The following is a 23,645-nucleotide window of genomic DNA, read 5'->3' on the forward strand; positions in this document are numbered from 1 at the left end:
ACCTAATTTCTTTAAAGGAATTAGAATGAGAAGAGTAAGCAAAGCAGAAGGAAGGAATAATAATAAAGATCAGAGAGGAAATAAAATAGAGACAAGAAAGAAACAAAACAATAGAAATGATCAATGAAACCAAGGCTGTTTTTTGAAAAAGATAAACAAAATTGACAAAACTTTAACCAGGCTCATTAAGAAAAAAAAGAGAAAGGATGCAAATAAACAAAATAAGAAATAAAAGAGGACAATTTACAACTGATATCACAGAGAAATACAAAAAAATCATAAGAGAATACTATAAATATTTATAGGCTAGCAAATTGGACAAACTAGAAGAAATGACTAAATTCCTAGAGACAGTCTGCCAAGACTGAATCAGGAAGAAATAGATAATCTGAACAGACAGATCACTAGTAGTGAAATTGAATCAGTAATCAAAAAACTCCCAGCAAACAAAAGTTCACAACTGGTTGGCTTCACAGGGAAATTCTACCAAACATATAAATAAGAGTTAATACTTATCCTTCTCAAACCATGAAGAGGAGGGAACACTGCCAAATTCATTCTAAGAGGTCACCATTACCCTGATATCAAAACCAGCCAAAGACACTACAAAAAAAGGAAAATTACAGGTCAATATCTTTAATGAACATAGATTGAAAAATCTTCAAAAAATATTAGCAAACTGAATTCAACAATATATAAAAAGAGGGCTTCCCTGGTGGTTAAGAATCTGCCTGCCAAGGCAGGGGATACAGGTTTGATCCCTGGTCTGGGAAGATCCCACATGCCGCAGAGCAACTAAGCCCGTGCGCCACAACTACTGAGCCTGCGCTCTAGAGCTCGTGGGCCACGACTATTGAGCCCGTGTGTTAAGACTGAAGCATTTCCCCTACATTTCTGCAGTGCCCCCTGAGGTGACCCTGGTTCAAACTGAGAATGGAACTGCAGTGTGCAAGGCAGCTGCAGGGAAGCCAGCTGCGCAGATCTCCTGGACCCCAGAGGGAGATTGTGTCACTGAGCAAAAATGTCATTGGGGCAATGGCACAGTGACTGTCCAGAGTACATGCCACTGGGAGGGCTGCCATGTACCTAATGTGTCCTGCTCTGTCTCCCACTTGACTGGCAACAAGAGTTTGTCCATAGAGCTGGATCAAGGTAAGCACCTGTTTCTTTAGAGTAGTGAACTTGATGCTCAGCCTTTTCCAGAAGACTGTGAACAACCAAGCAGAAGATAAGAAAGCTTATGCTCCTAATTTGAAGATATTCTCTAAAATTTAACTGGGTAATGCATTAGTATGCTAGAGAAATTGTTTGTATTCCTTTATCAAAGAGAAGGAATTAACTCAATAACTCCTTACTAATATATTCTATAAATACCTTTTATTCTGGCAGCCATAAAAATATTATTTGCTAATTTAGTGATCCAGGCTTTTACTTTGAGATTAATTATTGGTATAAAATATGAGTACTTTTATATAACTTAACAATACTTATTCAGTAGATAGTCAAGAACAATAATTATTTCCCTCCTGATGTTTTTGCTTCTTATAGTAGTCACCACTTTATTTGCTACTCTGAGTAAAAGTCAAGTTTTCCTTCTCTTTCTCCCTTGTCATCTGAAACCAATTCATTGGCCAGACATTTATTGAATGTTATTATGTGTTTAAGGCTGGTGATACAAAGATGAAAAGACAATACAAAGATGAAAAGACAAAGTCCATGCCTTTGTAATGTTCCAGGGAATATTATCTGTTGATTAGGAGCAATGCCTTTGGTAATACATGGCAATGCCTTTGGTGATACATGGCTTCTCATTTACCAACTATGTGACTTTGAACAGTATTTAATTTCTCTGTCTCATGATTTTGTTTTTTTAATTGATATATAACATTATATTAGTTTCAGGTATACAACATAATATTTCATGCTTATATACATTGTGAAATGATCACCAAAATAGATCTAGTTAATGTCTCGTGGTTTATCTGTTAAATAGGATGAAAGTACCCACCTCACAGAGATACTGTGTTTATTAAATAAAATAATATACTTAACATGGTGCCTAGCACAAAGTCAGTACTCAATAAATATTAGCTATTTTATGTATTATATTAAATATTAACTATTATTATATTAATTATATTGTACACATTAGCTATTATACTCATTATTATAACATTATTAAAATAATCATATCTATTAATTATTCATCATAACATCTGTCATATTTATTTGTGTTTTTGCAACAGTTTTATTGAGATCTTATTTATATACCATACAATTTGCCCATTTAAAGTGCATTATTCAGTGGTCTTTGAACATAGTTGTACAACTATCACCACAATCAGTTTTAGAACATATTCATCACTCCAAAACAAAACCCTCTACCCTTTAGTTATCACTCCCTAACTCCAACATTCCTCTAGTTTTAGGCAATCAATAATCTACTTTCTTTCACAATAGATTTTCCTATTTTGGACATTTCATATAAATGGAACCATATAATATGTGGCCTTTGTGACTGGCTTCTTTTATTTAGCATAATATTTTCAAGAATCACCCATGTTGCAGCATGTATCAGTATATTCACTTCTAATCTTTATTTTCTAGTATCCATCTCCCACCAACTTCAGGCTCTTATTTTACACTTCCTGTCTCTGACCCATGCATTTATCTCCAGTTCCACCTGACCTTCTCTTCTGTAGACCAAACATTCAACTTATACTCTATTTTCCTCTTTCATGTCCTCAGAAGCTGTGCTCCATTAATTATCCTTGCTCTGTTTTGTTCAGTTTTTTCTGTTTCACAAATCCTTTCCCTAAGACTGATTATATAAACATGACTGTTTTCCTCCCATATTTAAAACTAGATGCTATGACTTCCTCAAGCTCTTAGCTCTAATAATTAGCATCGCAAATTGAAATGAAAATCAAAACTACAATGAGGTATTACCTCACACCAGTCAGAATGGCCATTCTCAAAAAATCTGCAAATAATAAATGTTGGAGAGTGTGTGAAGAAAAGGGAACCCTCCTACACCGTTGGTGGGAATGTAAACTGGTGCAGCCACTATGGAGAACATTATGGAGGTTCCTTAAAAAAAACACAAACCCACTCCTGGACACATATCCGGAAAAGATGAAAACTCTATCTTTGAAAAGTTACATGCATCCCAATGTTCATAGCACTATTTACAATAGTCAAGACATGGAAGCAACCTAATACATATATTAGTCCATTATACAATGGAATATCATTCAGCCACAAAAAAGAATGAAATAATGCTATTTGTAGCAACATGGATGGACTTAGAGATTGTCATACTAAGTGAAGTAAGTCAGACAGAGAAAAACAAATATCATATGATATCACGTGTATGTAGAATCTTAAAAAATGATACAGATGAACTTATTTACGAAACAGGAATAGACTCACAGACACAGAAAACAAATTTATGGTTACCAAAGGGGAAAGCAAGGAGGAGGGATAAATTAGGAGTTTAGGATTAACAGATACAGACTACTATATATAAAATAGATAAACAAGAAGGACCTACTGTATACAACAGGGAACTATATTCAATACTTTGTAATAACCTATAATGGAAAAGAATCTCAAAAAGTATATATTTAAAACTGAGTCACTTTGCTGTACACCTGAAACTAACACAACATTGTAAATCAACCATACTTCAATTTTAAAAATCTAAAAAAAAAAAGGATTCTATATTCACTGTCTTTTCTATGCCACCTCACATCTACTCCTTAACTCACATGCATCTCTCTGCACATAAAATGTTCTAATAAAAAGCACTGAAGTTCTCCCAGATGCCAAATAAAATATAAATTTTAAATTCCTTGTTATTAATTAGCTTCTTTGTGATATTTGATGCAATTTCTCTTCCCTTATCTGTTTTCCTCCCATATTCACTTGGTTCTCTTATTAACTTTCAGCCAACTTCTTAGTCTTCTTTAATAGATACCTTTTCAACTACTCATTCCATGAAGGAAGGCATTTCTATGAGTTCCATCACTGACTCTCTTTTCACCTTTACCCCTGTTCCTTGAGAGGTCTCATCCTTACCCATGACTTCCACCATTGTCTAATTCTTGACTCTTAAATCTATATTTTTAGCCCAGATTTCTCTCCTTGGCTACCCCATGATCAAAATCAATTTCCAATTGAAAAGGTTCACTGGAATGCATCAGAGACACCCCAATGTGCATATTCCTGAAACATAATTCCTCTCCTCTACCCATTCTGTAACTCCATATCTATATTTTATGTCTTGATAAATGACCCAAGCCAGAAAATTAAAAATATCCCACAATAGCACTTTTTCTTATTTTCCATAATGAAAATCAGTTACTATGTTTTGCTGATTTTACCTTAAATTCTTTCTTAAATCTAGACATTTTTCTTTCTCCTGACTACACTAATTGAGCACATGATCATCTCTCACCAGGGTTATTTCAGTGTCCTTTTAACAGGTCTTCTGTCTCCCAGCTTACCTCCCTCCATTCCCTTATACTGTGGCCAGTGACTTCCAAATTGAAAAACATGCTGCTCCCCTATTTAAGTGCCCCCAGTGACTTCTCCTTACCTCATGGAAAAGTAAATCACTTTGGCCTGCTGCTCTCCTTGCCTTGTGTCTTGCTATTCTCCAGCCTGTACCCCATGTATATGGGCCTCTTTGGGCTCCTCAAAAGTGTTATCCTCTTTAAGTCTTCTTTCTCTTTTACAAGCAATTTCTACTTCTTCATAGTATACTTCTTTCCCCAACTCTCTTCTTCCATTCCATTTGATCAATTGCTATTGAAGTTTTAAGACTTAGTTTGATATAATTCCTCTGGGATAATTTTCTCTTGCCCTGAAGTTTGGTTAGCTGTTCTTTCTCTGTGCTCACATAAAGGCTCATGCATGCCTCTGTCTGAGTACTTCTATAGCCCTTTAATTGACCGCCCACTTCTCTGACTCCCAGTATTGGGTAAGCTCCTTGAGAATGGGAACCATATCATTCATTTCTATATCCCCAGAGTTTGGCACAGTGCCTGACACAAATAACTGCAGACTTAAGTTCAGATCATCACAGAGTTCATCTCTATATATCCCACTCTATGCTCCAAATATGGTTAAAGTTAACTCATCTTCAAAACTTTGCTCATATTGTTTCTTTCCCCTGAAAAGTCTTTTTTCATCTCTTAAGCTATTTAATCCTGTTATCGGCAAGGCTCAGTTCAAATTCCACTTCACCCTGACCTCCCAGTTAGAGTTGATTAAGCTTTCTTATTCCTTAGATGATTTACAATCCTTAACGCTCACTTAGCGCTGTTTAGTGTCTTGTAAGTTATCTTTTCATTTGTCTGGGTCTGACTCTCCAACTGGATTGTGAGGTTTTTGAGGGATGTGACGTGTCTTCTTCTTCTTCCCTGACAGTGCCTAGGAGATACTCTTCTAGTTTAGGCCTTGAGCAGATTATTTAACAGGATGACATGACCTTGTGAGTGAAGAGTCAGACTGGTACTTAGAGTTCACACACTCTTTGGCCGCCATTTTCATAGGAGTAAAGACTTCAGAATGGTGGTCCTAATTAGTCCCATTTTATCTTTTCAGCAGTTCTTGGGGCCATTTCACAGATGGATAAATGAAAGTAGGAAGACATAAAATACCCTACTAAAGGGGTGACAGCAACTCAGTAACAAAACCACTTCACTGTGTAGAAAGTACCATAAAATAGTGCTCAAAATATTTAAGAATAATGCCCCAAAAGACTAACATTTACACGGGAAGTTAGAAAGTACATTTCCTTTTTTCATATAAAACTGGGAAGTTTTTACAATGCTTACTGCGCATTTATTAATTCAGAAAATATTTACTAAAAACATACTATGTTAATGACTCATGATGACTCTAATACCATAAAAATAAAATATCAGTATAATGCTAATTGTGTGTACAAAATGTTATCTAATTAGCATTTAAAAAAAAAATTTTTTTTTGCGGTACGCGGGCCTCTCACTGCTGTGGCCTCTCCCGTTGCGGAGCACAGGCTCTGGACGCGCAGGCCCAGCGGCCACGGCTCACGGGCCCAGCCGCTCCGCGGCATGTGGGATCCTCCCGGACAGGGGCACAAACCCGCGTCCCCTGCATCGGCAGGCGGACTCCCAACCACTGCGCCACCAGGGAAGCCCATCTAATTAGCATTTTAAATAGATTCAGGGTAACTCTTAGATTTGCTATTAAATTAAAATTGCCTTAAATTTGGTTTTGAAGAAAAGCAAGAGGAAGGGAAATTAACAAATGAGGTACTATACAAGATTATTTAAACATACCTCAATTAATCTCATTAATTCTTTGCAATGTGATTATTACAGAAGTTAATAGAAAAGGGAACAGAATTTCAGAGAGGCAGGTCCTTTGGAAAAACCCAGTTGGCAGAAGAGTTTCAAATTGCAAATGGAAATGTGATTTTAAAACATCTTCTTTGTCCTATAAGACATTGTAATCAATCAAGCTATAAACAAATGCTATTCTTCAAATGTCTGGAGTTGGGAAAGATTATCTGATAAAGAATGATATCAAGAAGTAATAAATAATATAACAGTCTAAACTATAAAAAAAAAATACCATGTACAAAAACAAAGACACCATTCCTAAATTCTGTCTTGAAAGAATTATACACTAGCAGAATTCAAATTGTCATTTAGAAGGGGTTTTGACTATGATAGTCTGTGAACTTTTAGGAATATTGTAAAAGGCTCTTTTAAACTATAGACTCTAATTTTTTCATTAGGAGAATTTTTGAAATGGCTCTTCACCCCTGTCTGTGTTGCCTATGCTTAAAGGCGTCAGAACCCTGGGATTTCCGGCATCAGGCTTACTGATCATTCTCTATGTGAAATTCTCTCTTTTCTTGGTTATCCTAGTCACTGTGGGCTTCATCTACTTCCAGAGAACAAATGATTTCAGGTAGGAGATGAAGAGTGAAAAATACAGACTCATTACAAAGAAAACATTATTATAAGACTTTGCGTTTACAATGTCGTGGGAAAAGCTTGACCCATTTTTTGGCACACTGTTTGTGCCCCAGCTCCTTCTTTGACATAAAAGCCTTGTTAACAAGTGAGATCCCAGGCAGAAATTCTTGCATTGCTGGGGCAAGAGAGTCTGCTTCATTTCAGTTTTTCCCTGGGAAAGACCTGTCCTAGACCATCCTTTGAAAATTCTGTGGGGGAAATGAAGTTTAGCTGGGGCTCCTTCAGTGTTTACTTCCCAGTTTCTATACTTCTGAAGGCTTGCATTCATTTCTGCTTAATTTTATATTTTTTCCTAGAGCAAGAAAATAAAAAAATCTGGAAGTTAATTTAGACTTGATATCACAAAAAAGCAGCCAGCTGAGATCAGCCTTCGGGTTCAACGTCTAGCTCAACTGCTCCTGTTACTGTTAGATACATTTGTGTTTAGAATTCGTGTGATAGGTGTCAAACCTGTTTCAAATTCTTAGCGTATACGTATATACACATGCAAAAGCTTGTCGCCTTCCATTATAAATGCCTAGGATGACTCATCTACTTTCCCCTTGCCCTACTGAGTTCTTATTTGCAAAAGAGAAACACTCTGCTTCTCAGCGGAAAGAGGAAGATGGCTCAGCAAAAGGCAAATAACAATACTGTGCAGTTTTTCTACACCCATTGGATTCTTTGGATGGTGCTTTCATCCTATCTAGTTGTTTCCTCTACCCACTTGAGATGTTAATCAACGTTGCAATGGCTGGAACCACTACAAACACTGCTTTCAAGTCAGCCCATAGCTGACCTCACATCCTTTTCTCGCTTGCTAGCAATTACTGAGGTATTTGTATTGCATGTTTGACCTGATCATTAAATAAATGGCCAGGAGTCGTTTTTAGCAGCACCTGCATTTTTGATGAAGTTGTAAGTTGATCCCACATAAGGAACTGTTAGAGTCACTGGAGACAGTGCTGAATGTCACCTCACCTTTTAGAGCTCCAGTGTCTCAGTTTCTTGTCTGCACTATACAATGGGTTAACTGTGGTAACAGTAAGAGTGCTTGGTGAAACTCTAACATATTCTAGGGCCACTGTAAACTAGAACCTTCACTTCATTGATATTTATGGCAATCCTATAGTAAAAAATGGTCCTTTTAGTTAAAGGAAAATTTTATTGTGTAAAGTGGCAGGTGGTTTGGGTTTTTACTTTTATTTTAAGCAAAACTCTAAGAGAGAAAATGAATGCATACTACCTAGAGGATACTAACGTAAGCAGGATAGTCTAGCTGTTGACAAACAACCCCCAAATCTCAGTGTATTCATACACAAAAATTTAATTGTTGCTCACTTCACGTTCCAATGCAGGTTAGTGGGGCTAAGGCAGGTGGCAGGAAGAATTCTGCTGTAAGCTAGCATTTTATCCTATGGCTCTGCCCTTCTCAGAGTATTTTCCGTTCAGCTGGTGAATGGGAGAGAGATGGAGAGAAAGAGAGAGAGAGAGAGAGAGAGAGAGACAGAGAGAGAGAGGGAGAAATGGAGAGATGGAGGATTTTAGTAGTAATCGGTTCTGGTCACATTCCATTGGCTGGTGCTTGTTACATAGCCACACAACTTCTATGGAAGCTGAAAAATGTAGTGTAGCTGCCTTGGAAGAAATAGAATCAGGTTTTGGGTACATATATTATACATCCAGTCTCTGCCTACAGTAAACAGTAAGACAAATGCTAAGATTAATACCTACTCCATTAGTTAACTGAACATGAGTCAAGAAATAAATTAGTAAATAATGTCATGTATAACATATTTGCTCTTTTCTCTTTCTTTTTAAATCATAATTCCCTCACTTTTAAGACAGGGCATAAAATGGAAAAAAGCCTAGTACCACAATTCAATCACAGACTCAAATATACTGTTGCACAGATTGCATTTGAACCACTGCCTGGTTCAATGCTCATTTTCTCTTTTCTCCTCACAGTAAATGATTGTATTCATGATTCCAAATTTTCTCTTCTCCCTCTACTCATGTAATTTGTCAATAACCTTAGAGTTCTTTTCATAAAGAAAGTGCATATTTTTCCACCGCATGTAATTTGCATTAGCCAATCAAATGAGGCAGAAGTGGCATGTACCAGTTTTGAGCCTAGGTCTCAAGAGTTCCTGCAAGTTTCTTCTGTTACTCCACAAGGACATGCCTGAGCTAGTCTTCTGGAGGATGAGAAACATGCAGAACAGAGCTGAGACACCCCAGGCTCATTCTCCACTTCACTGTTGAGGCCAGCCTACACAATCCAATAGTCGTCAGCCATCTCCCAGAAGTGAGAAGAAGCTCCGTCAAGATCAGAGGAGCTGCCTACCTGACCCCCCAGTTAATCCCTGACATTTGACCAATTGTCACAGTGGTTTTTGTGGTTGTTTGTTACAGAGCACTATTGTGACATTAGGTTTCTGATACACTGCTTAGTAATAGAACTCCAATTTTATTCAGTGTGGAGACATACGTAGCTAAAAGATATGTCTCAGTTTCTCTTGCAACTCAGTATGACCACCCACAAAAATTTTCAAAAATGAAGTGTAAGCAAACATTTTGTGTGATATTTTTAGGAAAGCTCTTTAAAGAGAAAGAAGAGGTCCTCTTTTGCTTTTTCTTCTTATCTCCTGGACTGCAACATTGGTGTGATGACTGGAATTCCAGCAGCCAACATGGGTCTTAGGTAACACTGAGGATGGAAGCTACTCATTAAGATGGTGGAAAAGAAAGATGGAAGGATCCTGGTCCCTGATGAGCATGGAGTAGCCATAGACTACCTACCTCTAAACTTTTGTGTGAGAGAGAATAAGCTATTTTGTTCATGGCACTGTCGTTTTGGGTTTTAATCCATGTGTAGTTGAACTTAATCTGATTGATACAAATATCTAGTTTACCAATCATAAGGTTTGCTGTCAATCTTGCAACATGGATTATGTTCTATTCATGTGCATTGTCATGGCCTATTTTTGTTCTTCCCTTAGAGATAATGAAACAGATGTAACTTCAGAATATAGTAATCATAGGTATGAGAGCCATCTCTATGGCAGTTCCAGAGGAATTGCTGTCTGTGTAAGCTCAAGGAATGCTGTAGGCTTGTGAAAGGAAAGGACGTGGGAATCTGGGGGTGTGCAAAGATGACCTAATAGTCAGCTAATCCCTAGACATGCGAGGACATGTCTGCATTATAGGATTGGGAAGATAAAGATACTGTTGTGGGCTCTTAGAGAGGATGTGAGCAAGGAAAACAGAGGAACTGAAATCTATGGGACTTTATTGTGTTAATTCTTTTTCCATGAAAAAGACTCCATCATTCCCTGAAGAGATTAATCCAAGTTCATGCTTCTTGTCTGTTCCATTCTCACTGCCAAGATTTTCTGGGCAGAGTAAAAAGCTAAGCTACTCCCTCTCAACCTCCTACCCCTACATAAGACAAAAAACATTTCTTTTTCTTTTCTGAACACATATGTGCATACACATATACATGCACAACAAATTAATTGTGGTCCTAAACTGAGGGAAATTGGGAGCAACTTTTATAAAACACAATTGAGAGCCACTAGATGGTGCTTCAACTTAATTTTTTTAACATTTCCAAGCAAGCTAAAATCTAACCTCAGACATTAATCCTGCATTTTTTCTTTAATTCTTCCGTACAACTGTCCCTCCATTTACTAATTCTTAGGTCTTCTTGGGTAGTTTTGAAACAGTTACAGAAGAAAGGGAAGATGGTTTAAATTAAAATTAAGGAGAAAAATCTTTTTTTCAAACTTGAATTGTATTACCCCTATCACTTAATTTTAGTTGAAACATTTTGTTTATCAAACCAGATAGGGGTCAGTATTAATAGTCTTATTTCAGGGAAAGGGGAAATATGAGGCTCTCAGTGCTTAAATCAAGATTAGTACTCACTTATTTCTTAAACTGGAGAGTTGAGATCACTCGATTACTAAAAAACAAATAGCGGCTGTTAGTGTTAATGGCAGCAGATGGTCGGAGATACAAATAAGATTAGCTGGCCTTTTCCACTTCCTGGATCCAACCCCTTATCTCCTCCCCCATCATCTTTAAGAGGCATACATGGTATCCTAAAGCTGGAAGGAAGCTACAGAAAAAGTAGGCAAACTTCCTAATTTTACAAAAGAGGAAACTAAGACTCTCAGAGTAAAGTGACAATTGGGTGTTACTCAGAAGCCAGCTGGAGTGTGAAATTGCTTTGCTTGCTGATGAGAGCATTCACAAAGTGGACTTTACAGTTTGTTCTGTTTGGATTGAGAATTAGGGTTCAAGAGAGAATTTATGGGAGTCTTCAAAAGGATCACAAGATGAAAAAGGGAAACAACACATGAAATATTCATGAGATTAATCACTATCTTCAAGGAAATATCGAATACTACTCTTGTTAAAGATTGAGTTTTGCCACATGCCAAGAACCTCACATACCAAGTATATCGCATCTAAACTGAGAAACAAGTGCAATGAGGAGATTTAAAAATTGCTCATTTAAATCTTACTTTAGTCTTTTCTACAATCTGGATGCAAGAAAAGAGACATGAGAGAAAAATTTGTCTTTTTAGGGAAATACACCAACAGTTTAGACAGGGAAGGTAGGGGTCAGGTTGTAGATTGCACTGGAAATACCAAAATAAAGGGAACTAAAATGATCAGCATAATTTAAAAAATGTTCTGAGATCCAGTAATAGGAATTTTGGAATCTCTTGAGGAATCAGGTAAAAGAAGAAATAGAACAGGTCTTAGCTACAACAAGAGAATTGGTTGGTCATAAATTCTCTGTGAAGGGATAGCTAAAGAATTTTAGAATTAAAGATGCCTCTCTGTTAATATTTAGTTAAAATCTGTTATATACAATAGCCTTCATGTGATTAACGGTGCTTTAGAAATGAAGGAAGAGGGAACTCTGCCCACATCCTGGGGGAAACAGAACAAAGAGGGCAGCAGTTGGCAGGAGTGCTGGTGAGAAACCAAGGATGACCAAGAATTAGTTGGAATTCGAAGTTGAGGGAGAGAGATGACAAGAAGCCAGCAGAGGAAGGCAAGTACTCCATTAGGCATTTTCAGAATGCTGGAGAGGGTGTTGTACTTCCCCAAACTACAGTGGCCAGTTATTTGAGTTATTTTATTTGAACATTAAAGGAAAAGATTTTCCCAGAAGACTGGAACTCTTAGGGACCGTTGGGAATTGCAAGGATGATTAGGAGAAGTTCACAGTCTACCAACAGAGATACTACTTGAACTCTGAACACTTGAACATATTATGTCCTGATAACAAGAACTCCAGAATCTTTGAAGGTCCTGGCTATATCTAGAGTCTGACCTTCTCCTGCCTTCTTCCCAGTGGCTTGCAGCGTGTAATTTTCTGGACTAGAAGAAAAAACGGGGAATCAAATAGGAATACTCAGAAATCCTTAAATTTCTAGAGTGTTCTCTTTTTAGGAAGCTGCAAGCTCTCTCCATTACTAAACAGCCACAATCGGCCAGAAAGACAATTCAGCAGATATGCCCAGTGACTCTGTGTAACTAGGCCCAGTGGGAATCAGGGCCCCCAGTTCTCAGATGGGAAGCAGCACCCTCTGCTATTTTTCTCTCTTGGATGTGTGTCCACCTGTACTTCCTGGACAGAAAACTAAGCATTTCCTTGTCAGTGCTGGCCTATATGTTTATACTGAGAGCTGTAGTTCTGTCCATTGCCAGCTTCCCACATGCCCCCAGAAAGAGTTTATACCTGAAGTGGTATCAAAGGGCCAGAGGGCCCCCAATTTACATTGTGGAGGGCAGAATGGAATCTATACCAGCAGAGGACAGGGTATCTCTCTGAATTCCTAGGGGTTGGCATGGTGCCTGGCATTTCTGTGCATTGGATGGACAGATGGACAGATGACGGAAAAATCAGTCAGTCCTGGAAGCAGCGCCTAAAGGGCTAGGATCTCAAGGAGTTATTTAAATTGCTTATGCCTAAGGCTGCCTATGGCACTCACTTGACATATTCTGAGTAAATCCATTCCTTCAGTCATCAAATATTCATTAATTACTTGATATGTGTCAGCCATAACACTAAACTCTAAAAATAAATAAGTAAAATGTGAATCAAATAAAAATATGATCCTTGAAGATTTCATAGTAAGGAAGATAGACATATAAGTGGATCATTAAAACCCAGAATTGATGTATTGATAGAGGTATATACACAGTGCTATAGCAATCAAAGGAAGAAATACCCAATTCTGACTGAAGGTGTGGCTTGTAGTTAAGGAAAAGCATTGGATAAATTAGGAGGCTTTCAGCTGCTGCAAGAAACAGAAAGTAGGGCTCTGGCAGTTAATAAGGCCATTTACTATCTTATATATGAAGGCATCTAGAAGTAGGGCCAACCTCAAGTCTGGTTGTTTCAATGGCTCTACAAAGCTTTGAAGAACTCAGATTTTTGTCCTTGTCTCTGCTCTGTTATCATCAGTGTTTGCTTCATCCTCAGGCTGGAAGTGAGGAGATGGCAGCCACCCCAAGGCCACAGCCGGACACAGCATGTCCAGAGGAAGAGGGCTGAGCACTTCTTCCTCAAATCCCATCCTACTTGTGAGGACCAAGAGCCCTTATATGTTTCCACTCTTGTCTGATTGGTCAAAGCTACAGATCCAATCTCTGGCAAAGGGGCTGAGATTATGCTTACACTGATGAGGCCTTCCAGGGAGCTGGGCTAAAGTCAGTGCCTTTCACCAGGCACTCATTCGGGTGGGAGAGGAGTAAGTGGAGACCTGAACAAAACTGGGACTTTGTTATGAAAGCAGAACTTGAGAATGCATGTGAAGCCTTGATGAAGGAGATGATAACAGTCAAAATGAGCTCTAAAAGATGCATAGGAATGCTACATGTGGACAAGGGCAGGGAAGAGAGGACAGCATGGGTAAAGGCAGGGAGCTGTGACAGGGTGTGTCTGTTTCAGGGCAATGGGAAACTGTCTGTATCATCTCCTCACACAAGTCCCACATTTCATGAAGTCATCTGGGGACAGAAGATTGCTATTCTATTGAGAATGCCAGGATACTTTTGCAGATCCAGCAAAACCTGATGAATTTATAAACTTGTTTTCTGAACAGAATGTCCAAGTCTTCTGACTGATTCACCCAACACTGATTTTAAGATCAAACAAGGAGCCAAGAACATTGGTTATTCACAGAGGAGAACCAAAGAGAGGCAGGGGACCTCAGGGTGGAGCAGCAGAGGGTCGACTGATTGATGTCCCTCACCTCTGAAGCGGGAAGACTTGGTTTCCAAGCTGGGTGAAGCTGGCAGAATTGAGGCACTTCTCCTTATTCTGGTGTCCCCTCATGAAATATGAAAATAATTCTTTATTTTTAAATTTAATTAAATTTAATTTTTTTATACAGCAGGTTATTAGTTATCTATTTTATACATATTAGTGTGTATATGTCAATCCCAATCTCCCAATTCATCCCACCACCACCACCATCCCCCCCAGGCTTTCCCCCCTTGGTGTCCATACGTTTGTTCTTTACATCTGTGTCTCTATTTCTGCCTTGCAAACTTGTTCATCTGTACCATTTTTCTAGATTCCACATATATGTGTTAATATACGATATTTGTTTTTCTCTTTCTGACTTACTTCACTCTATATGACAGTATCTGGGTCCATCCACATCTCTGCAAATGACCCAATTTCATTCCTTTTTATGGCTGAGTAACATTCCACTGTATATACTACCACATGTTTATCCATTCATCTGTCGATGGGCATTTAGGTTGCTTCTATGACCTGGCTATTGTAAATAGTGCTGCAGTGAACACTGAGGTGTATGTTTCTTTTTGAATTATGGTCTTCTCTGGGTATATGACCAGTAGTGGGGTTGCTGGGTCATATGTAATTCTATTTTTAGTTTTTTAAGGAACCTCCATACTGTTCTCCATAGTGGCTGTATCAATTTACGTTCCCACAAAAAGTGCAAGAGGGTTCCTTTTCTCCACACCGTCTCCAGCATTTGTTGTTTGTAGATTTTCTGATGATGCCCATTCTAACCGGTGGGAGGTGATACCTCACTGTACTTTTGATTTGCATTTCTCTAATAATTAGTGATGTTAGCAGCTTTTCATGTGCCTCTTGGCCATCTGTATCTCTCCTTTGGAGAAATGTCTATTTAGGTGTTCTGCCCATTTTTGGATTGGGTTGTTTGTATTTTTAACGTTGAGCTGCATGTGCTGTTTATATATTTGAGAGATTAATCCCTTGTCCTTTGATTCATTTGCAAATAATTTCTCCCATTCTGAGGGTTGCCTTTTCGTCTTGTTTACAGTTTCCTTTCCTGTGCAAAAGTTTTAAGTTTCATTAGGTCACATTTGTTTATTTTTGTTTTTATTTCCATTACTCTAGGAGAGGGGTCAAAAAAGTTCTTGCTGTTATTTATGTCAAAGAGTGTTCTTCCTATGTTTTCCTCTAAGAGTTTTATAGTGTCCAGTATTACATTTAGGCCTTTAATCCATTTTGAGTTTATTTTTGTGTATGGTGTTACGGAGTGTTCTAATTTCATTCTTTTACATGTGGCTGTCCAGTTTTCCCAGCACCACTTATCTTTTCTCCATTGTATATCGTTGCTTCCTTTGTCATAGATTAGTTGACCATGGGTGCATGGGCTTATCTCTGGGCTTTCTATCCTGTTCCACTGATCTATATTTCTGTTTTTGAGCCAGTACCACACGGCCTTGATTACTGTAGCTTTGTCGTATAGTTTGAAGTCAGGGAGTCTGATTCCTCCAGCTCCATTTTTTCCCCTCAAGATTGCTTTGGCTATTCAGGGTCTTTTGTGTCTCCATACAAATTTTAAGATTTTTTGTCTTAGTTCTGTAAAAAATGCCATTGGTAATTGGATAGGGATTGCATTTAATCTGTAGATTGCTTTGGGTAGTATAGTCATTTTCACAATGTTGATTCTTCCAATCCAAGAACACAGTATATCTCTCTATCTGTTTGTGTCACCTTTGATTTCTTTCATCAGTGTCTTATAATTTTCTGAGTACAGGTCTTTTACCTCCTTAGGTAGGTTTATTCCTAGGTATTTTATTCTTTTTGTTGCAATGGTGAATGGGATTGTTTCCTTAATTTCACTTTTTGATCTTTCTTGTTAGTGTATAGGAATGCAAGAGACTTCTGTGCATTCATTTTGTATCCTGCAACTTTACCAAAATCATTGATCAGCTCTAGTAGTTTTCTGGTGGCATCTTTAGGATTATCTATGTATAGTATCATGTCATCTGCAAACAGTGACAGTTTTACTTCTTCTTTTCCAATTTGTATTCCTTTTATTTCTTTTTCTTCTCTGATTGCTGTGGCTAGGACTTCCAAAACTATGTTGAATAATAGTGGCGAGAGTGGACATCCTTGTCTTTTTCCTGATCTTAGAGGAAATGCTTTCAGTTTTTCACCATTGAAAATGAAGTTTGCTATGTGTTTTTCATATATGGCCTTTATGATATTGAGGTATGTTCTCTCTATGCCCACTTTCTGGAGAGTTTTTGTCATAAATTGGTGTTGAATTTTGTTGAAAGCTTTTTCTGCATCAGTTGAGATGATCATATGGTTTTTATTCTTCAATACGTTAATATGATGTATCACATTGATTGATTTGTGTATATTGAAGAATCCTTGCATTCCTGGGATAAACCCCACTTGATCAGGGTGTATGATCCTTTTAATGTGCTGTTGGATTCTGTTTGCTAGTACTTTGTTGAGGATTTTTGCATCTATATTCATCAGTGATATTGGTCTATAATTTTCTTTTTTTGTAGTATCTTTGTCCGGTTTTCGTATCAGGGTGATGGTGGCCTTGTAGAATGAGTTTGGGAGTGTTCCTTCCTCTGCAATTTTTTGGAAGAGTTTGTGAAGGATTGGTGTTAGCTCTTCTCTGCATGTTTGTTAGAATTCACCTGTGAAGCCATGTGGTCCTGGTTTTTTGTTTGTTGGAAGATTTTTAATCACAATTTCAATTTCATTACTTATGATTGGTCTGTTCATATTTTCTCTTTCTTCCTGGTTCAGTCTTGGAAGGTTATACCTTTCTAGTAATTTGTCCATTTCTTCCAGGTGGTCCATTTCTTCCAGGTTATCCATTTTATTGGCACAGACTTGCTTGTAGTAGTCTCGTAGGATGCTTTGTATTTCTGTGGTGTTGTAACTCCTCCTTTTTCATTTCTAATTTTATTGATTTGAGTCCTCTCCCTCTTTTTCTTGATGAGTCTGGCTAAAGGTTTCCCAATTTTGTTTATCTTCTCAAAGAACCAGCTTCTAGTTGTATTGATCTTTGCTATTGTTTTCTTTGTTTCTATTTCATTTATTTCTGCTGGATTTTTATGATTTCTTTCCTTCTAGTAACTTTGGGTCTTGTTTGTTCTTCGTTCTCTAGTTCCTTTAGGTGTAAGGTTAGATTGAGATTTTTCTTGTTTCTTAGAATGGTTTTTGCTGCATCCCATACGTTTTGGATCATCGTGTTTTTGTTGTCTTTGTCTCTAGGTATTTTTTTTTATTTACTCTTTGATTTCTTCAGTGATCTCTTGGTTGTTTAGTAATGTATTGTTTAGCGTCCATGTGTTTGTGTTTTTTACGTTTTTTATCTTGTAACTGATTTCTAATCTCATAGCATTGTGGTTGGAAAAGATGCTTGATATGATTTCAATTTTCTTAAATTTACTGAGGCTTGATCTGTGACCTAAGATGTGATCTATCCTGGAGAATGTTCTGTGTGCACTTGAGAAGAAAGTGTAATCTGCTGTTTTTGGATGGAATGCCCTATAAATATCAATTAAATCTATCTGGTCTATTGTGTCATTTAAAGCTTGTGTTTCCTTATTAATTCTCTGTCTGGATGGTCTGTCCATTGGTGTAAGTGAGGTGCTAAAGTCCCCCACTATTTTTGTGTTACTGTCGATTTCCTCTTTTATATCTGTTAGCAGTTGCCTTATGTATTGAGGTACTCCTATGTTGGGTTCGATTATTGATACCATTACCATTTTCCTAATTGTTTTGGGTTAGTTTATTGTAGGTCCTTTTCTTCTCTTGTGTTTCCCACTTAGAGAAGTTCCTTTAGCATTTGTTGTAGAGCTGGTAGGGTGGTGCTGAATTCTCTTAGCTTTTGCTTGTCTGTAAAGCTTTTGACTTCTCCAACGAATCTGAATGAGATCTCTGCTGGGTAGAGTAATTTTGGTTGTAAGTTCCCTTTCATCACTTTAAATATACCATGTCACTCCCTTCTGGCTTGTAGAGTTTCTGCTGAGGAATCAGCTGTTAACCTTATGGGAGAAAAACAAGTTGTTTTTCTCTTGTTGCTTTTAATAATTTTTCTTTGTCTTTAATCTTTGTCAGTTTGATTACTATGTGTCTTGGCATGTTTCTCCTTGGGTTTATCCTGCCTGGGACTCTCTGCACTTCCTGGACTTGGGAGGCTATTTCCTCTCCCATGTTAGGGAAGTCTTCAACTATAGTCTTTTCAAATATTTCCTCAAGTACTTTCACTCTCTCTTCTCCTTCTGAGACCCCTATAATGCGAATGTTGGTGCATTTAATGTTGTCCCAGAAGTTTCTTAGGCTGTCTTCATTTCTTTTCATTTTTTTTTTTCTTTATTCTGTTCTGCAGCAGTGAATTCCACCATTCTGTCTTCCAGGTCACTTATCTGTTCTTCTGCCTCAATTATTCTGCTACTGATTCCTTCTAGTGTAGTTTTCATTTCAGTTATTGTATTGTTCATCTGCATTTGTTTGTTCTTTAATTCTTCTAGGTGTTTGTTATTTAATTTTCTAGGTCTTTGTTAAACATTTCTTACATCTTTTCAATCTTTGCCTCCATTCTTTTTTCAAGGTCCTGGATCATCTTCATTATCATTATTCTGATTTCTTTTTCTGGAAGGTTGCCTATCTCCACTTCATTTAGTTGTTTTTCTGGGGTTTTATCTTGTTCCTTCATCTCTTACATAACCCTCTGCCTTTTCATCTTGTCTATCTTTCTGTGAATGTGGTTTTTGTTCCACAGGCTGCAGGATTGTAGTTCTTCTTGCTTCTGCTGTCTGCTCTCTGGTAGATGAGGCTATCTAAAAGGCTTGTGTAAGCTTTCTGATAGGAGGGACTGGTGGTGGGTAGAGCTGGGTATTGCTCTTTTGGGCAAAGCTCAGTAAAACTTTATTCTGCTTGTCTGCTGATGGGTGAGGCTGGGTTCCTTCCTGTTGGTTGTTTGGCCTGAGGTGACCCAGCACTGGAGCCTACCCAGCTCTTTGGTGGGGCTAATGGCAGACTCTGGGAGGGCTGTCACCAAGGAGTACTTCCCAGAACTTCTGCTGCCAGACAAGTGTCCTCGCTCCCACGGTGAGCCACATCCACCCCCCACGTCTGTAGGAGACCCTCCAGCACTAGCAGGCAGGTCTGGTTCAGTCTCCTATGGGGTCACTGCTCCTTCCCATGGATCCTGATGAGCACACTACTCTGTGTGTGCCCTCTAAGAGTGGAGTATCTATCTTCCCCAGTCCTGTCGAAGTCCTGCAATCAAACCCTGCTAGCCTTCAAAGTCTGATTCTCTAGGGAATTCCTGCTGCCTTTGCTGGACTCCCAGGTTGGGAAGCCTGACGTGGGGCTCAGAACCTTCACTCCAGTCAGTGGACTTCTGTGGTGTGTTCTTCAATTTGTGAGTCACCCACCCAGCAGTTATGGGATTTGATTTCATTGTGAATGCGCCCCTCCTACCGTCTCATTGTGGCTTCTCCTTTGTCTTTGGATGTGGGGTATTTTTTCTGGTGAGTTCCAGTGTCTGCTTGTCGATGACTGTTCAGCAGCTAGTTGCAATTCCGGTGCTCTTGTAAGAGGGAGTGAGCACATGTACTTGTACTCCGCCATCTTGAACCAATCTCTGAAAATAATTCTTGCTCTTAACACAGTTGAAGAGAGGGTTTTGAGCATAATCCTCCTATGTTTATATATGTCCTTGAGAAAGGTGCTATAGAAACACAAAGTCTTATTATTCATTTTACCTGCTTTCAAATGGTCCTTATGCACACATTGGTATGTAGAAAAAATTGAATGAAGTAGACTTCCCTGAAACTTTTCTTCTACCTGAGACATAGAGACCTCCACACAGGGACACCTCAGACATAGATTCCCATTTCCAGTCATGTCCTCTCTACACTAAGCTTCCCACATATGGAGGAGAGCTCCTCAAAGGTATGGTAATCACCAGAGAGGAAAGAAATGATCACCTCTGTACAGGTAGAAGGAGGCCATGGGACTAACCAAGAGAAATCGCAAATTTAACAAAAGAGTGAAAAAAATACACAGGCTCAAAATCAGAAAAAATTAAATTTAAACAAGATACACTAAAACAAATATTAAGATTTTTAGGGGAGGAGAAATGAATCATTTTCCAAATTGCTATTATGACTTGCTTGTTGTTAAGAATGTGATCCTCCTGGAAAAAGTTGTATATGATTATGAGATTAATCATTTACCTTCTTCCTTAAGATGATGAAAATGTGCATCTTTTCAGCTTCTCTTCTATGTTACCTTTATGAAAACAGGAGCAAGAGACCTATTGAACAGGTGGTTTGTGGCTAACACAAGAGTTTTACTTTGTTTCTGAAGGGCATTGTGTCTACTTTGAAGCTTCCTGGGGTTCTAAGGGGGCCACAGAACCTGGGAAGGAAGCAGTCTCCTCCTTTGTTGGTGCTGTGTGGGCAGGTCATGCTACCGGAAAGACCAATTTTATATGTTGCTGCTGACCCTTGGAAAGGACGGGAGCATCTCTGTAGACCTGAATAATGCACTGTGGGAGACAGGAGATGGACCAGGTTGTGTATTTTGTGTCTGAATACAAGAGCTTACAGTTTGTTTACAGTTCATGCACTTCCAGTTTAAGGCTTTTGACCCGAGGACACCATCTGCTACATAACACATTTTAGAAAAAACTCACCCACAGACTTTTTCATATTCCATGTGATGGAAAATCACAACACAACACATTTACAAGATATTGAAAACCAAGGAACTGCCCAAGATGTCAGCTCCAAGAAACTACAGTAAATGTCTTGGGACTAGAAAGAATGATTAAACAACTAGCATTCCAACAAGAAGCATCTGTCTTTTGTCATTCTCCCCAAAGCAACATAAAATGTGCAGAGGAAGGCAGTCATTTCAGTGGGGGCGAAGGAGGTCAGCTGTTTGTAACATTTTCCACCGTTCCCTTACAACAAAAACCCAAATCCCATTACTTTCCAACTGCCTATCAGAGGAGGGTGTTTGCCGATGCGGTCCAAGGGGGTCTAATCTCTATCCATGGTTCCCCGTGGCAGCCTCTGCATCCTGGAGGATGATTAAATGGAAGAGCCTAGAGAGGAGCTGAATATGAAAACTTATCCCTATGCCAAATTCATCTTGGGCATTTAAATTTTTTGGTTTTTTAAAATTTTTCCTTTTTTTTTCAGATTTCTATCCAAAACATGCTTTCTTTGGCAGCTTCCCCAGAGGACTGTGAGGTCATAATGCATAAACTATCCAACTCTTACCTCTGCAGGATGGTAAAACAGACTTAAGACTTGCAAACTGCAGCTGTTGTCAGGCAAGGGCTCAGGCCAGCGAAAACCAGCAGATACACTGGCAGTGCACACACACATGCTGAAGGTTCACAGAACAATCCATCTGCAGGCTGTCATCAAGCCAGAGGGCGAGGCTATCTATGCTCATCCAATCACTACAAATCTTTACTTCAATTCTCATAGTCGACAGTCTTCTTCTTTTATTTAATGGATACTTTTCAAGGAAACTAGAAGATGTGGAATTTATTACTATATTTCCTATTTATGGGTAAAGATTAGGATAGTTCCACCTTACCTTTTCAATCTGGTCTTCCACTATGTTTACTTCTCTTATTCCTACCCACATACCCACTATCCAGCTTTCCCAGAAATTTCTCCCCAGCACTTCCTAGCTGCATTTTCTGCCTGGCTTGTGCCTTTCTCCTTTGAGCTCACTCCTGCCTTTCAATGCTACTGCATCTGTGAAACCTTTCCAGGTGCCTTGTTCTGAGCTAGGCATTGCTCCACCAAATTAATTCTTTTTATAGGACTTTGCAGATTGGCTTTATAGGCATTTGTGCACATGTGTCTCCAACACTAAATTGTGAGACCCATGAAGGCAGATGTCAAGTCTCTATTTAAACTGCCTAGCACAGTGAGTTACACACACTGAATACTCAATAAATGAATGCTGAATTTGAATTTACAAACTCAAAATAATAAAAGAGGTATGATTATTATAGGGATATATGGATATATTTGACTACACGAATAAAAGAAGCTTTATATGATGAAGATAAAGACAAATAACGGGAGAAAATATTTGCTACATATATAAGATAAAATATTACTATCCTGAACACATTCGCGCCAAAAAATCAAAAGAAAAAGACAAAAATCCTATAGATATATGGACATAGGATACAAAAAGCCATTTTATAAGACGGGAAATATAAATGTCTGATACACATATGAAAAGATATTCAACCTAAGTAAGAATCAGCAAAGTGCCAATTACTAAAACATCCAAGATACCATTTTTTTTCACATATCAGATTGGTGAAATTAACAATTTTGATAGACTCAACTAAGAGAGTTACAGGGAACAAGCAGTTTGTGATGGGAGTATAAATCATATAGCCATTTCAGAGAGAGTTTGCAAGCATGACCCAGTGATTCTAGTTTTTAGTATCTATTCAAAGACTATTGTTCATGTGCACAAGGAAGTAAATATTACAACGTGGTTTGTAATAACAAAAATGGGAAACAAACCTCGCTATCCTTCTTTAGGGGAATGTAATGCTATATAGAAGCTGAAAAGAATGAAGTTGCCTCTGCAGAGAGGTCCCCTCTATCTAAAAAACCACCCCTGTCTCTATCCTTTTATCCCATTTTCTTTTTCTTAATTCCAGTCACTTCATATTATATTACTTATGCACATGTACAGTTGACTGTTATCTTTCCCCCAACATGTAAGACCAATGAGAATAGATACTTTGTTTTTCCAGTGCCACATATGTAGACTCCGGCACACAACAGAGTCTCAATAAATGATCATTGAAAGAATAACATAGGGCTATGTATAGCAACATGGAAATAACTTCAAGGCATATTGATTAAGGAAAAGCAAGTTATAGAATAATACATATAGGATGATATAATTTATGTACAGTAAGTACAAAATTATTTTTTTTCTTTTTTGCAATATCCTTCTAATAACCCCGCTCTGTCCGCATCCCTTCCTATGGCAAGCTTGGCCATCCCAGGCTCATTATCTCAGAAGAAAGATATATTTAGGCAGAAGGTAGAAATGTCACATACATGTTTCTTTCTAAGGCTGGTTTTCAAAAGTGTAAATTCTCTTAGGGGAACAGAGAGAATTCTGAGTCTTCTCCTCCCACCTTACTCCACAACCTAAAAAACAAAACAAAAAAAACCCAACACCCCACCTTGAGCTGAGGAGAAGGGTAAATGAGGCAAGTGATGAGAGTATAGATTCCTTTGAAGGGGGGAAACTCTCCCCCAGGCAGAGCCCAGGAGGTG

At 38.3% G+C, this 23,645-nt stretch overlaps 1 long non-coding RNA gene across 1 annotated transcript in view; it reads right to left on the bottom strand.

The window, feature by feature from the left end:
- LOC137225214 (uncharacterized) overlaps positions 1–21,708 on the bottom strand; it is a 79,353-nt gene extending 57,645 nt beyond the window's left edge. The window contains exon 1 of the long non-coding RNA XR_010943739.1: positions 21,594–21,708. This is a non-coding gene — a long non-coding RNA (uncharacterized lncRNA). The remainder of the gene's footprint in view (positions 1–21,593) is intronic.
- Positions 21,709–23,645: the final 1,937 nt, after the last annotated feature.

Source organism: Pseudorca crassidens, chromosome 5, assembly GCF_039906515.1.
Source record: "Pseudorca crassidens isolate mPseCra1 chromosome 5, mPseCra1.hap1, whole genome shotgun sequence".
NCBI classification, from domain to species: domain Eukaryota; kingdom Metazoa; phylum Chordata; class Mammalia; order Artiodactyla; family Delphinidae; genus Pseudorca; species Pseudorca crassidens.